Genomic DNA, 10,983 nt, shown 5'->3' with positions numbered 1-10,983 from the left:
CTCCACAACAACCATCAACACAAACACAACAACAACAATGACCACCACAACAACCATCACCACCACAACCACCACCACAAACACCACCACCACAAACACCACCACAACCACAACCACCACCACAACCACCACCACAACCACCATCAGAACAACGACTACCACAACAACCATCACCACCAAAACCACCACCACAACTAGCAATAAGGTTACATGGGTACAAGTCTGACTCGACTTTTTCAATTACAAGTAACATTCACAATAAGGCAAATTGCAGGCTTCTTTGTTAACAATTTAACAGCATTATAAAGGCATTTACAGCATTATAACGTCCAGTCTAACATTATAACAGCATTCCCAGTATTTTAAGAACAAAACGAACTTACAGACATTGCTTCTTAAAGTCTCACAATGAACAGTTGCACCTGTCTTCACTGGGACGCTATTTGTGCCACCATTTTGTAATCTGTGTAATGCCTGATACCCTGCCGCATGGCTTAAAGGATGTCAAATCGTAATTTCCTGGTCACGTGACTGAACTCAACTTCCAAACAGGAAATTCTTGTGTACACCCACCCCCACACCTGCCATGAGGCAGAACAGTAGATGTTCAAGAGATAAGACACTCAACTTTGGAATGCTGCTGAGCCTTGTGACAGTGTTGAATCATACCACTTATAGTTGGTTTCCAAAGTACGCAGGTATTTTAACCATTAAGCTGCCTGTCAGTTCTCAACGTAAATCAAACCTCTTACGTAACTTATTTGACGACACTGCGTTGGCAGTTGTGCACAAGCAAAGATAACAAACTCTTAACACATTGGTTAATAACAGCCAAGTAATAGAAAACGTGTAACTGGTGACGTTTCAGGCAATGGCTCTTCTTGAGAGCATATTCATAATGGGTTTAAGAAGAATGGAAATTGTTATAAACGTCGTGTATTGTGTCGATGCATTTCCTTTAATGGTGGTATTATTGATGAATGTGTAGTGGCCTTGTATGACGACAGAGATTGTTGACTTGAGGCAACACGTATTTATTAATCTCAACTTGACAGCTCACACTTGAAGAGGTAACGTCCTCTTCACCCGTTCTATCGAGGGAAGTATTTCCCAAGCTAACACCCCAAGTTAACTTCTCTACTTCCCTCTATTCTACGATCCTCCTCTCAAGGAGACTAACTGACCTGGCCCAGCTTCGGCACAGGTCTCGACCACCAGCCACACGAATCCGGCCATGAAAAGGACATCGGCCTTCGCGGCTCTGGGGTCGCACCACTAACTTGCTCTGCCCGGCCCTTAGAAGGACAGCGGGTCAGAGGAGTCCCAGGGTCTAGCTAGCTGGACTTCAGTCTTCAGCTGGTTCTTCGTCTTGGCTTGATCGAACTGCCTCTCTGCTCTCAGGGTCCCGCCTTTTACACAATTCCCCACCGAGGGGCGGGTTTCTGTGGGATCACACACACCCCACAGCCCCCTCCCTCAGGAGGGCCCTGGTCATGGATAATACAACCACCCCGCACCGGTAAGTACTGTGATTCACCCGGGTTCGGTGTGCGCGCGTTCCAACATCACCACCACATCACCCCCCATGTTCAGCCCGCAGCCGTCCCGACTGCAATAACAACTATCACAATAAAAAACTTTAACATGAACCGGAATTCCGTGTGCCTCATTAACAAGAACAACAAAAATAACAACAATAATAACAACCGTAATAAATTACCCCAACCCACCTGTAAAAATTACCCCCCCTCCCCACCCGGTCCAGCGACGCAACTCGCCCGAATCGACGCCGATACATCAAGAAAAACGGTGCAACTTAGCACGAGTCCGAGTGGCTGGCCCGTCGTAAGGGGCAGGGCATGGTCGTCCGGCGGCTGAGGCAGGCAGTCCCTGAGGGCACGAAGTGGGCTGCCCGGTTTCACACTCTTTGGAAGCCGTCATTTCCAGGGCGTCTGAAAGCGGAACAGTCAGCGGCAGGTGGGGATCAGGCAATGGCACCACATTTCTCGAGTCGATGGACACATCACATGCTCGGCCCTTGGGACATGTAGGGGGGGTATGAGGCGCGACGAACGGTTTCAGCCTGGAGGGGTGAACATACCAACAACGTTTTCCCCACCCGATCCGGACACATTGTGTGAGTGCGACCTGTACAATTTCGAAAGGCCCTCTCCATGGCCTCAGCCGTTTTAGCGATGTCACCAATGGTACCTGTGGACTGTGTAACCAGGCCTTATCGCCTGGCTTCCACTCATGCGTGTGTGTCTGGTGCTTGCGCAGACGTTCATTCGCCTTCTGGTGAGAGTTCGAGTTCTGGGCTGCAGCCTCCCGTGCCTCGGCCAATTTCAAAACGTTGAATTTAACGTGATCAGCCAACTTAGATTTTGCACGGGGTGTGGGAACCCCCAACTGGGCATCCACGGGTGGATCAACGTCCTGCCCGTTCATAAGAAAGAAGGAGGAGAACCCAGTTGCCGCGTGGGGAGCCATCCTATAGGCGGCGAGAACTCCCGGAATTTGAAGATGCCAATCCACTTTTGATTCGCACACCTGATGACATAACATAGACGTGAGCGTCCTGTGGAGCCGCTCCACCATCCTGTCCGTCTGTGGGTGGTATGGGGAGGTACGCACCTTTTTAGTGCCCAGAAGGCCGCACACCTCATGCAGCAAGGAGCTCGAGAAATTCCCTTCCTGATCGGTCAGCAGCCACTCCGGAGCACCCTTGTCCAGGATATAGCCCTGGACGAAGGCCTCGATAACGGCTGTTGCCGACTGGTTGGCGAGTTGCCAGGCCATGGGTCATCGAGTGAAATATTCACCGCCAACCAGCAGGTACTTATTACCCCTAGGTGTCGCAGGAAACGGCCCCAAAATGTCGAGCGCAATGAGCTCGTTGATGCGTGAGACCCGAATAGATTGCAGCGGAGGACTGGATGCCTTGAAAGGCGGTTTCTGCTGGGCGCACTGAACACAACCTATAAGGACGTTTGACACATCCCTTGCCATGCCCGGCCAGAAGTAAACAAGCTGGAGCATGGCAAGGGTCTTGTGAGACCCCAAATGCAAAAGTCGCTCGTGCGCGGCCAGAATGACCCTACCGCGCAAGGCGAACGGCACAACGATTCTATAGCGAAGAGACCTACCGTCCCAATTCATGAGGAGACCCCCCCGCATTATCCAAGAATCGACCCCGACCACGCCTTCTGCGGATCTACCCGCCCTACGATGCAATGCAAGTAGGGACGTGTCCCCCATTTGGAACCGGCCCCAATCGGCAAGGGTCAAATTGAGTAACGAATTCCTGCCCTCTGGCGAGAGAGGGATTTCAGGGCCCGGCACATCAGCAGCGGCAGCTAGAATGGTGGAAGGGACAACACTCTGTGGTTTGCAGCGTCCTGACCCAAGACAGCATGCACATTCCGTACCGGGTGTCAATCGCGACAAAGCGTCCGCGTTTGTATGACGAACGCCCTTAGGGTAGGTGGTTGTGAATTGATAGTCCTGGAGGACCTCCAACCATCGAGACAACTGTCCCGATGGCTGGTCAACACGGAGTGCAAATTGTAGTGCCGCATGGTCTGTACGGACGGTGAAGTGCGGTCCATAGAGATACGGCCGATACTGTTGAACAAAAAAAACGATAGCCAGCAGCTCGCGGCAGGTGATGCAGTACCGCTGTTCTGCTGATGATAAAACCCTACTACCATAGGCGACAACGCGTTCGACTCCCCCAATCACCTGCGAGAGTACTCCGCCAATGCCGGTGTTACTGGCATCCGTGTCGAGCAGGAAAGGCTCAGTGAAGTCAGGGTAACTCAAAGGCGGAGCACTCACCGGGGCATCGCTAAGGGAGCGGAAAGCGGCCTCTTTCTCTTGACCCCAACAAAATGTTACACCCTTCGCCATCAAAGCGTGTAGGGGATTAGCTATGGTGGCAAAGTTTGCGACGAATCGCCGATAGTAGGAGGCAAACCCGATGAAGCTACGGACCTCACTGCCAGAAGTGGGCGTAGGCTATGAGCTGACACACTGTGTCTTAGCGGGATCCATGGAGATACCTGAACGAATCACAATGTGCCCCAAGTACCGCACGGATTCCCGGAGGAGGTGGCACGTTTGTGGCTTAAATTTTAAATTAGCGGACCTCATCTTTGTCGTCCAGATAAATCAAACAGATGTCCCATTGGAGAAGGGCCAAAACTAATTCCATAAATCGTTGGAATGTTGCGGGAGCTGAGTGAAGTCCCATAGGCAACCGGTTGAACTGAAAAAGGCCCAGTGGCGTCCGATAAGCGGTCTTGGGTTTTGACTCCTCGTCAAGAGGGAGTTGCCAAAATCCCGATAGCAGGTCCAATGTAGAAAAATATCGTGCCCCTGCTAAGGCGTCAAACGATTCATCCATCCTAGGGAGTGGGTAGGCGTCGGCCACAGAGATCTTGTTAAGGCGACGAAAATCCACACAAAATCTCAGGGACCCATCGTGCTTTTAAACGAGCACGATGGGAGCCCCCCATGGACTAGTGGAAGGGGAGATAATGTCAGCAGACAAAATGTCATTAACAGCCGATTTGACATGATCCTTTTCGACGGGGCTCAGCCGAAACGGATTTTGGCGAATGGGGGCGGTGTCACCCATGTCAATGTGGCGACGCAACAAGTTAGTACATCCAACATCATATTTATGTTTGCTGAAAACGTCCGAAATTTAAAGTAACAGAGTGCGCAACGCAACAAGTTGTGACCTGGACAGGTCACTGGATCCGGAACAAAGCGAATCTAGCCACCCTTGATCATGGCCCGAATGTTGATGCGGAGCAGGATCAGTACTAACATGCCCTATCACCGGCTCTCCCCCGGGCGCCGGCACCGCGTGAGCGAGCACGGTCCCCTGGGGGACCACAGCCGTCCGCGATCCCGCATTTAGGACCATGATGAAGGGGTCCCTATCTCCCCGCACTATCGTCTGTGCCACAGCCAAATCCAATCCCTTCACAGCGGCGATTGATGGACCCAACAGGACACCCTGATCTGTCATACCTTCGCCGAGAGATTTCCGCAACCATAGGGGCACCAACATTTGCGACCTTGGTGGTACTTGTACCGTCTGGTTAACCACTGCTTGTACCATCGAACAGGCCGTACGTAGGCTGCTAGGGGAGGCCAAAAATGCCATGCGGTGGCCCGAAGGAAGCTCGATACATCCTTAGTCGATGAGGATTTTAATCGGCATCTTAGCCAAAAAGTCCATTCCCAATAAACATGGGACTGCGAGAGAGGATGAAACCAAGATTTGACCGGACAGTTTATTATCCCAATGCAAATTCTTGCCCAAATTTGACCAATGATGACCAATGATCCTCCGTTTGCCGCATAGCACGGAACGTCAACTGGTAGTAACGGCCGACATTGAATGGGTAGAATATTATAAATGAGGTCAGGGATGACTGTTGCCGAAGCCCCTGTATCGACTAGTACCCGAACTTCGACACCCTCGATAGATCCCGTAACCACGGGATCTATCTGGGGCGGTCGGCCACCCGACCTCCAATCCCCGGATCGACCCGCGGCGAAGGCCTCCTCCGATGGTTGAGTGTCTGGTAGTCCGCTGGACGCCGAAGTCGAAGTGCTGGCGATGAGAGGCGGCTTCCGTTTGAGGACCTCATGCACGTGAATGCTCGTTGCGACGCGCAAGGAGCATATGTCGGCCTCGTCTGCAGACAGGACCATGACGCCCAACTCTTGTGCCAGCGCCAAAAGCTTTTCCATCACCATGGCATCGATGCCTTCGCAGTCCATGCGCGGAAAAGCAGCCTTAGCGAAGGCCAGAAGAGCTGTGCGGGACGCGAGAGGAGTCTATTTCTCACCCTTCCGCCAGTCGTGGAAGTGATGGCGACTGGCAGACGGCGGTCCGTAGACAGTTGCCATCAGACGGAGCGTCGTTGGCAGTGTGGAGCGGCTCGATCTTGGAGTTGACATGAGAATGGCGAGGGCGTCGTCGTCCAGAGTCGCTGGGAGAGCGTGCAACGCCTCATCGTCGGTCCAACACCACATCTCTTGGTGAGCGAGGAACCGTCACTGAAACGCTCCCCAGTCATCTCTCTCTGCTGCAAATGCTGTTAAAACGGGCGGCCGCTGCTGGAATGTCGGCTCCGTCCCCGGCTGCCGATGTTCCCATGCAGCACCGTCGTACAGTGTGATGGCGGCTCCCTCCGTAGGTCGCAGCACCTCTGATGCGGAGGCCGCTGGTTGGTCCCGGCAGCGGCCGTCGCCTGGAGATGACGTGGCAGGCAGTGATTGGTCCGCGCTTCCCACGTGGTGCTCCTGGCTACCGCCACCCCCGGAGCTCCCTTCAGAAATGGTAGCAATTTTAAATTGCGTCGCGGTCCTGGTGGCGGGAACAGCTGTTTGCCGCCAGTTCTCCCCGCGCTCTCCTGCAACCGCCCCTCCCCCCCGAGTTATCTCCTCCAGTATGGAGGCGGCGGCGAGCAGTAACTCAGCGAGGCGGGAGTGAGCGTCCTGAAGCCCACCTCCTGACTGTGGCGGCACGTCTGACGGCTGTGTTGGTTGTTGAACCGCCGGCATCACTTCAGACTCCGTCTCCGAGTCCAATGGAACCCGACCCCTCAGAGTCGTCAAGTTGCCCAGGTTCGTGCGCATGAACTGTCCTTCTTGTATCCATAGCGTGCAGTTAGAACCACTTCTGACTCCAGTTGTAGTGGCCTTGTATGACGACAGAGACGGTTGACTTCAGGCAACACGTATTTATTAATCTCAACTTGACAGCTCACACTTGAAGAGGTAACGGCCTCTTCACCTATTCTATCGAGGGAAGTATTTCCCAAGCTAACACCCCAAGTTAACTCCTCTACTTCCCTCTATTCTACAATCCTCCTCTCAAGGAGACTAACTGACCTGGCCCAGCTTCGGCACAGGTCTCGACAACCAGCCACACGAATCCGGCCCTGAAAAGGACATTGGCCTTCGCAGCTCTGGGGTCGCACCACTGCCTTGCTCTGCCCAGCCCTTAGAAGGACAGCGGGTCAGATGAGTCCCAGGGTCTAGCTAGCTGGACTTCAGTCTTCAGCTGGTTCTTCGTCTTGGCTTGACCGAACTGCCTCTCTGCTCTCAGGGTCCCGCCTTTTAAACAATTCCCCACCGAGGGGCGGGTTTCTGTGGGATCACACACACCCCACAGCCTCCTCCCCTCAGGAGGGCCCTGGTCATGGATAACACAATCACCCTGCACCGGTAAGTACTGTGATTCACGCGGGTTCGGTGTGCGCACGTTCCCACATCACCACCACCAATGTATTGAGTTGTTTTGAAATACGATGAAGATTACAATTTGTAAAGCGGAGCGCATCGCCAGTAGAACACGTGCTCAGACTGATGAGGCCTCACCACCATCTTGAATAGCGTCACTCGGTGGAGACCACCTGAGTGGAAGCGTTTTGAGGGGGGGGGGGGGTTTCACGAATATTTGTGAAACTCAAAAATAGCTGAGGCTGTAAAATAGCCAGATGTTGTACATTAAAGGCGAACTACGGAAAAGGCTATGGGGGATGGGAGGATTACGCAACCACAGGCCAGGTTTTTTCACCAGTGCGGATGTTTACACCTTATTAGGCACTCGTTTAAGAGATAATCACCACAGGATCTTTGCGCAAAATGCCACCCACCCCACCCACCAACCCATACTATAGTCAGACAAGACTAAGACAAAGGTCCCCTCATAGCATTAACAGACTGTTGGGGGAAGTGGTATTGGCGAGCACCATGATGACCTATTTGTAATGTTTACACACCACAACAGGGCATCATTTGAGGCTGAGTTGACCAATAGGAGGTCCAGGGCCTGTTCAGAAAAGAGCTACATAGCTCGGTGGACTTTACGTGGTAATAAAAATTTGTTAATTTTATGGATTTATGATGCCACGTGTTGACGGCTGATTGTAAAGATGGATCACAATTGTGCAGCCTCAGAATGGATTGCATTCAAGAGAAATACGACCAAGGAGATGGAGCAATGAAATCAGTTCGTGTAGAGCTGCTCGGATTATTAAAATGCAAGGGTTGTGAGAGTTGGCCGCAGATACAATAGGTCTACATCCAGCAGCAGATTAAGCATGTCCAATGATGAATTTAAAATAAGTGCATACACTCGGATATTTAATTTATGAAGAGTATTCAGACATGAAATGCCTCAATCGTGGCACGATGCATCAATTTTCCCTCTATTTAAACGTGGCGACAGAACTGATGTGAAAAATGTCACACGTTGGACTCGTATTGCAAGCGCGTTTATATTATTCACGACGATGACTGGACAAGAGGAAATGAATAAATTGATGCCAACCAACCAGTTGAAATGTTGTATATAGTTAACTGGTTCACAATGGGTGTCTACCACTTGTACTGTACTGAAATACATGGAAGGTTTCACAATTAGGACTGAACTAGGCTGAGTTGCACGTGATGTTAACTAGTGAAATACATTTGGCGATGAAGAAAAAAACCGCAAAGTAAAATAATACACAAAACTGTAAAGGTTCGTCATTTATTGTTGATGCAAAACACCAATAAACTCAACGAACGTCCCCCATTTTTGTTTGATCAGGGATGAACTTTGACCTTTGTACCCAGAATAATTGTTTGGTGGTAACATCGTGTACATCAAATCCTTGCCTATCATGGAGGTTACGTTAAGGAGAAGGATGGTAAGCTACCATTCCTGGATGTTTTGTTTGAGAAGAAACCTGATGGCTCTTTGGGACACTGTCTACAGGAAAGCCACCCACACAGATTCCTATCTGAAACCTGATTCACACCACCATCCGGCACAGAAGAATTCCCTCATTAAAACACTACACCATAGGGCCCACTGTATTTCTGACCAACACCACCTATCCAGTGAATTGGAACACGTACACCAGGCCTTTAAGATGAATTAATATTCGGACCACATTATCCACAAAGCTGTTTCTCCAACCATGGAGAAACAACCCCCTGAGACGCCGATTAAAACCATCATGTTACCATACATAGCTGGCGTTACCAAAAAGATTTCCAAAATCTTAAACAAACACAAGATCCAGGTCCGATTCAGTACAGTACACAAAATCCGTGATCTAATCCCATCCGTGAAGGATGTCATTCCTGACATGCAATACCCTGGTGTCTACAAACTAAGTTGCACTTGTCGTGATTATTACATTGAGGAAACGAAACGACGTATATCTGACCGTTTTTGCGAGCACAAGGCAGATCTGAAACACGGCAGAACTAACTCCTCCGCCGTGGCTGATCACTGCTATAACGCTGTGGGCTCTCATGATATTGTTTTTTTCCAAGACCAAGGTGCTCTGTAAACCGTCAGGCTACTATCAAAAGTTTGTGCATGAAGCCATCCAGATACATAAACATAGACATAACTTCAACCGGGAAGATGGATACAAACTGAGCAATCATTGGAAGGACGTTATTAACCAAGTAAAGTCTTAACTGACGGTGATGTTTCCATCCTACCTGCCTGTTTCAGCTGTTATTTCTGACTCTCCGAGTACATCACGAGGCTAACTATCTGTGTGGCAGCCAAGGAATATGATTCCCACCACCCCCGGTGGCTGGGGACCTTCTCACATTGACATGCTAATCTCTCACATTTACATTTACGTACAAATTCCTTCTCTAGCTCCGCACACTTACCCTTGGGTGAGGCAGCCTAGGTACAGGATTCCCACCACCTCCGGTGGCTGGGGACCTTCTCACATTAACATGCTAATATCTCACATTTACATTTACGTACAAATTCCTTTTCTAGCTCCTCCCACTTACCATTGGGTTGAACCCATTAAAATCCGATATAAACTCTTGTTGCAGCAGCTCTTTCTCCTATGTCAGCATTTCTCCTGCTGTATCTGTTCCACCTGATGACGGTCGCTTGTGTTGCGATCGAAACGTCGTGATTTTATTTATTTTATGACATGATTTCTGTCCTTTCTAAAGGCCTTAACTTTGCCGTTACCCCACGCACAATTCCAGTGGATGAGATAATTGCTGAGGTAGAATCAGCAGTAAGACTCCTTCCACATAATGAGGCAGAGATGACTAGACACGACGTTGCCAAAATAATTGAGAATAGTAAAGTACCAAAAGAAAATATTAGCTCGAACGAGGCAAAAGCCTTAAGAGAGCTTCGTCTAAATAAAGATATTCAAATCTTAGCAGCTGATAAAGGCCGCACTACTGTAGTGATGTCACGAGCCGATTATGATAATAAAATTAAAGATTTATTAGAGGAAAGTACCTACATTAAAATTAAACGAGATCCAACTAATACTTTGGAACGTAAGACTACTGCAATCATTGCAAATTCATTAATCCCAAAAAATGAGCAATTCCTAATTAAGCCAAGGGCTTCAAAACCACCTAGACTGTATGGGCTACCAAAGATCCATAAAATCGACATCCCTTTACGACCCATAGTCAGCACAATTGGCTCTGCCACATATAAATTAGCAAAATATGTAACTAAACAAATACAGCCCTACATCGGTAGGACAGCATCATTCATAAGAAATTCAGAACATCTTGTGAATATGATCAAAGATATTAAACTTAACCCTAATGATATTTTGGTGAGTTTTGATGTGATTTCGCTATTCACTAAGGTTCCAGTGAGCGAGTCGCTTAAATTACTTGATACACTGATAAAGAATACAGGTTTTCCAAAAGATATTCCGAAACTCGCTGACCATTGTTTAAATAACACTTACTTCTTATGGAGAGGCGAATTCTTTAAACAAAGGGAGGGAGCAGCAATGGGCTCTCCTTTATCTCCTGCTATAGCAAATTTGTACATGGAAAACTTTGAAACCAGAGCACTTGCCTCGAGCACATTAAAACCATCCTTTTGGTTTAGATATGTGGATGACACTTTGGTTGTCTGGCCACATGGTAAAGATACACTTAACGATTTTC

This window comes from Lethenteron reissneri, chromosome 65 (assembly GCF_015708825.2).
Source record: "Lethenteron reissneri isolate LAM-NWPU_2019-01 chromosome 65, ASM1570882v1, whole genome shotgun sequence".
NCBI classification, from domain to species: domain Eukaryota; kingdom Metazoa; phylum Chordata; class Hyperoartia; order Petromyzontiformes; family Petromyzontidae; genus Lethenteron; species Lethenteron reissneri.
Note: the sequence above shows the minus strand (reverse complement) of the source record.